The sequence below is a fragment of the Elephantulus edwardii genome, unplaced genomic scaffold (assembly GCF_000299155.1).
Source record: "Elephantulus edwardii isolate Elephantulus edwardi_28Jun2011 unplaced genomic scaffold, EleEdw1.0 scaffold00457, whole genome shotgun sequence".
In the NCBI taxonomy this organism is placed as follows: Eukaryota; Metazoa; Chordata; class Mammalia; order Macroscelidea; family Macroscelididae; genus Elephantulus; species Elephantulus edwardii.
In genome coordinates, this window is record NW_006400207.1 from 191366 (window position 1) to 196402 (window position 5037).

Consider the following 5037-nt stretch of genomic DNA (forward strand, 5'->3'; position numbering starts at 1 on the left):
GTTGGCGCAGGATAGAGCAGGGTTTAGGGCTGTTGTGCATAGGGTCGCTATGAGTCGCAAACGACTCGATGGCACATAACAACAACAACAACAATGACATGTCAGACAGGGGACTTATATCTAGAATTTATAAAATACTCAAGCACCACAACAAGATAAAGGGAAATAACCAAATTGGGAAATGGGCACGGGGTAAGAACAGACACTTTATCAAAGAAGACATTCAGATGGCAAACATGAAGAAATGTTCAAAATCCCCAGCTGTAAGAGAGATGCAAATCAAAACAAGTATGAGATATCATCTTGCCCCAGTAAGAAAAGCACAATTTAACAGAACAGCAAACATTAAATCCTGGCAAGGTTGTGGAGAAACTTATTCAATATTGGTGGGAGTGTAAAATGGTGCAACCACTATGGCAGGCTATATGGCACTTTCTTAAAAAGCTACAAATAGAAATACCATCTGGCCCAGCAATTCCACTACTGGGAATTTACCCTAAAGAAACCATAACAATCACCCAAGAAGATATATGCATACACATGCTTATTGCTGCTTTGTTCTCAACTCTCAATAGCAAAGAGCCGGAAATAACCCAAGTGCCCATCAGCAAACAAATGGATAGAGAAGCTCTGGTATATTCACACAGTGGAATACTATGCAGCATTGAAAAACAAGTAACTCATGAAATTTTATGCGAAATGGGTGACTCTGGAGGACATTATGCTGAGTGAAATATCGCAGTCACAAAAGGAAAAATATTGCATAGGGCCACTGTTGTAAAACGGAACTGACGTCAGGACTGAGGGAAGACAGAAAAAGAGGGGAGGAATGATGTATATTGCACCGAAACAGATGAGGGAGAGAACTGTTTAAAAGGGCCATATAATTGGGTATTATTGTCATTATAGGAGTCCAGAATGATGGCTGCAAAGTGGAGTGGACTTGGGGGGGAGGGATTGCATAACAATGAAAGAGTTTTACTTTTCAAGGAGAAAAGTAAAACTGGGGGGAAGGGGTGGGCAAGGAGTAAAATGCAACAATGAATGACTGGAAACCCTAAGTCTCTGTAAACTTTCATTAAAATTAATTTTTTAAAAAAACCCTTACAATTAAAAAAAAAAAAGGTAGAGGGACAGCGCAGGAAAGAGAGACTGTGGATGAGGTGGATTGCCACAGTGACTGTGGCAATGGGGACAAGTGTGTCAGAGATAGTGGGATTGGCTCATACAAGGTAGGACAAGTTTCAGAGCCATTGTTCATAAGGTCCCTATGAGTATTAATGGAGTTTATGGCACATAACAACAACAACAACAACAACTGACAAATAAGCAATTGTGAAACCGTGTCACTGACTATGAAGGAGAGCTCTGCAGATCTCTGTGGTGGTTTTGGTAAAGTCAAAAAGGTAAAGTGAAGTCTGAAGGAGGACTTAAAGAGAATAGAGAGGCAAATCACATGAGGATCTATGTGACATGTTATAAAATTTTGGTTTTGTCTTGTGTTCCCCAAGCTCTTATTAACTACCATGTAAAGAACAAATCAGACAAAGGCAAGCAGGTACAGGGAAGATGGTAAATGTCAATGATTTATGGTATAAACTCCATGGTCATTCTTTGTTTGAATGTTAAGAAAAAAAATGTGGAAATACTTTTCAAAGTTTGAGAGGATGGACTGACTCCACAATATAGAAACCTTTCATTTTAGAGTTAGCATCAATACTAAGGCCCAAGGTACCATTCTGATATTTTTATTTACCCATGTCCTTCTCTGACTTTGTGTTATTATCACAGGAGAACAAGGTTGTTCATGTTTACTACCTTACATTGTGGGTTATCTTATGTCCTCTAATTGAGAGTTGTCTGCCAAGCTAGTGATCTCACCTTATAAGCCTTACTGGATATTAGGTTGGCAGGGCTGATATATAAGGCAATAAGAGTTATGAAACTCATCTCTAAACTTTAAGTCCAACAAGGACAGAAGAAAGTAAGCTACCTTTAGCTAGAAAGATTTCTCATGCCAACTACTCTTAAATAAAATAGATGGCTTGTTCATTAATATTTTATTCTGTCTCCATACCTTTTCAATCTGTATGTAGAACAGATCATCTGAGATGCTGGGCTGTACGAGGAGGAATGTGGCATCAGGATTGGTAGAAGAGTCATCAACAACCTGCCTTACTCAGATGACAAAACCCTGCTTGCTGAAACTGAGGAGGACCTGAAGTGCTTGCTGCAGAAGGTCAAGAACTGCAGCCTCCTATATAGATTGAAGCTCAACATCAAGAAAACAAAGATTCTCACCACTGGGCCCACTGGCAGCATCAGTATGGATGGTGAAGAGATAGAGATAACAGTTTTAGTTTACTTGGCTCCACAGTCAACACTCTTGGTAACAGCAGCCAGGAAATCAAGAGAGAAATTGCACTGGGAGAGTCAGCTGTGGAGTACCTCTCAAGAGTACTGAAAAGCAGCTACATTAGGCTGGAGACTAAGGTGCGCCTGATCTGGGCTCTAGGCTTCACAATTACGTGCTATGCATCAGAAAGTTGGACAGTGAATAGGGATGATAGGAAGAGAATTGATGCCTTTGAGCTGTGGTGCTAGGGAAAAATGTTGAATATATCATGGACTGCTAGAACAAACAGGTTTGTCCTGGAGAAGGTGAAGCCAGAATGCTCCTTGGAATCAAGGATTCTGAAGCTTTGTCTGACATACTTTGGGCATGTAACAAGGAGGGACTGGTCCTTGGAGAGGGACATCATGTTTGGGAGAGTGGGGGGTAGGCAGCGCAGGAGAGGAAGACCTTGTATGAGATGGATCTATTCTGTGAGTGGAGTGGTGGGAATGAGTGCATTTGAGATGGCTAGGTTGGCACAGGATAGAACAGCGTTTCAGGCTCTTGTACGTAGGGTCACTATGAGTTGCAAGCGACTCGATGGCACATAACAACAGTCCTACAATATTTATTCAACTCTTTTTAAGTTCCAGGAACTCCCCTAAATGTAATGTTACTTTAAGCAAAGATCTAAATTGTATGAACATTCTATGTGCTTGGTGCCTTATATAGATTTGATCAGAACAATTACAAGAAATTGAAAATATAGTCTTCACTTTAGGAGAGCTAGGATTTTAATCTAGACCCATTGATCTCATCGTCTTGGTCTTTCCCTTACACTATGTTATTTCTCACAAAAAACAGCCTTTTCCCAGAGAAAATCCCCTAAAGGAGACCTGAAATATAATATTTGCACTCTGGAGTTTCTTCTTAAAATGCCAATAAAGCAGCCTCAGCACTATTGGCATTTAGGACCAAACAATTGGTTACTGTATCTAGGTGTTCTGGGTATTTTAAGATGGTTAATAATATCCCTAACTTCTGCCCACTAAAGTCCAGTAACATCTTATCCCCCAGTGATGACTACAAAAAATGTCTTCAGACATTGCGAAATATACTCTGGAGGGCACAATCGTCCCTAGTTTTGTACAGCTGGCATAAAATAAAGGTAAAAAGTCAATAAACTAAATCTGAGGACCAACGCAATTTGAAAGGGAGGCAGAGGAAAAAAACAAGTGGGAACAACCAAGAGGAACGTGTGTGTGTGTGTGTGTGTGTGTGTGTGTGTGTGTGTGTGCATGTACCATCAAATTGAATCTGACTGGTACAGGAGGAGATTGTTCCTCCTTCTTCAGCAGATAATCTGGTGGATTTGAACCGCTCACCTCTGGGATTGCAGTGCAGCTCCTTACCACTAGGCCATCAGAGCTCGCCCAAGGGGAACTTTTTAAGAAAAAAATCACCATCAAAAGTATATCACTGACAATCTGTCCCCAATCTCCCAGATTTTGTAGATGTCGGAGAATATCTTATCGTGTCTGATGAGGTCTCAGAAGATGATCATAATGGCAGTAAGGAGATGATGTCAGCAGCTCTAGGACTATGGCAGACCAGGAAGGCACTCCAAGCTGCCAAGCATAGTAGACCAGCTCTTTGGAGATGTCATCAGCTTCTGACATAAGAAACTATGTGCTGTGGAAACCCAGCTAGGAGGTCAACAGTGAAGGTTGGCTTTCTCTGGAAGCCTTTTTATTTTCTATCTCTTCTGATGTGGATACAAATGCCAATAACCTAAATGCTGTACAAAAGGATGTCTGAGCCTCTGAGAACTTTTGGCTTGACCCTTTGGGGAGAAGCCATCCAGCAAACCTGGAGGAGGACAATGAACTTCGAAAATCCGTGGATAGATTCTAGATTCTACGAGTGTTTGGCTGGCCATAGCCAGTGTCTTGAGACCCTCTCTCTGCATCCGTCCTAAAGTGCCTGTCTCAGAAAGTGGCTGAACTGAAGGAGCAGGAGAACCAGGAGTACGCGCTCCGCAGTTTTCAGATGGCCCAGGTCATCTTCAACCGGGATGGCTGTTCCATCTTACAGAAGCATTCCAGGGCCAGCTCCTTCTACCCCCTGGAGAAAGGAAGTGTGTCTCTGGATGAGGAACAGCCAATCCCGGGACTCTCCAAAGATGTCCTTCATTTCCTCTTACAGCAGAATGTGATGCAAGACCCCTGACCCGGGGCTCTTGGATGCCTGGTGGTGAGAGTGGCAGCTGCCATCAGCTCCCCTGGGCACTTTCTTTAACTTCTGGTGCCAGTCCCACAGCTTCTAAGTGTCGTGCTGTTTAAGGCTGGCATTGTGGCCTCCCCATGTGAAGAGACAGTGGTATCCAGGATCTTTGTCTCCCTTCCTCCCACACATCTTCCACCCCCATGGCCTGAGTCTACTGACTGACAGGTTTGAGAGTTCAAATGCCTACTTGTTTGCTTGCCCCCAGAAGGACATCCTCGGATGAATATTTTACTCTCCAGAGATCTCCTCAGTATCAGGCTCGGGCTTCATCTGAAATCATGGCCCTTGGTCCACTTCTTCTCCCCTTCTCCTTCTCCCACACATTCACTAGGGTCCTCTGGGATCCCTTCCTTCCTAGATTTCATGGATCTCAGTTCTTGAGTGGGAGTCTCCTTCTGACCTAAGACAACAGGCTT

The 5037-nt window shown here is 42.8% G+C and overlaps 1 pseudogene; it reads left to right on the plus strand.

The window, feature by feature from the left end:
* LOC102859698 overlaps window positions 1–4564 on the plus strand; it is a 71800-nt pseudogene extending 67236 nt beyond the window's left edge.
* The last annotated feature ends 473 nt before the right edge of the window (window positions 4565–5037 follow it).